Here is a 782-nt window from a genome sequence, read left to right as displayed (position 1 = left end):
TCTTCCTCCTCCTCCTCGGCCACCACCACCACCACTCCGCCGGCGCCCATTCCTCCTCCTCCTCCAGCACAGCCGCCGCTGCCGCCTCCTCCACCACCACCACCACCACCTCCCTCGCCCAAGAGGCCGTCTCCTTCCTCCCCCAGCCCCAAGATGGAGAGGTGATCCAAGGCGAGCCGCAAGGATTTCTGCTCCTCTTCCGTCCCGCCGGCGGCGGCGGCCCCACTCGCACCGACAACAACAACGGCACCGGCAACTCCTGCTCCTCCACCACCGTTACTCATACTCTCCGCGCCGCCGTTACCGCCAGTGTCACTGACAGGCTCCATCTCGGAGAACATGGAGCCTGGCATCCCGCGGCCGCCCGGCCGGCTGGCTGGCAGGCACTCGGAGCGCGAGAGTCCGGGCTCGCGCTCTCTTTCTCCCTCCTCTCTCTCTCTCTCCTCCTCCCTCCCCCACCCCGGGCTGCCTGTGTCACTGGCCGGAATGCGCACGCGCGGACCCTCTATCCCCTCCCTCACCCCTGGCTGAGTGGTGAATGTGTATGTGTGCGCGCACACTCCCCTCTCCTGCTCCTCCTCCTCCCCCACGTCCCTGGGCGGGTTGGTGTGCGCACACGCGCACTGTCCGCTCCTCCACTCCCCGTCCTCTTCGGGCTCGCGCTCTCCAACGCGCCTGCGCCCCCTCACCACTTTCCAAGCTTCGGCTCTATCGAACTACGGGCTACTGCGCACGCGCGCACTCTAGTCGCTACCCCGCCCGCTCGGGCTGGCGCGCGCTCT

This window comes from Carcharhinus amblyrhynchos, chromosome 26, assembly GCF_965287045.1.
Source record: "Carcharhinus amblyrhynchos chromosome 26, sCarAmb.v2.hapA, whole genome shotgun sequence".
Lineage (NCBI taxonomy): Eukaryota > Metazoa > Chordata > Chondrichthyes > Carcharhiniformes > Carcharhinidae > Carcharhinus > Carcharhinus amblyrhynchos.
This window is presented reverse-complemented; position numbering follows the sequence as displayed.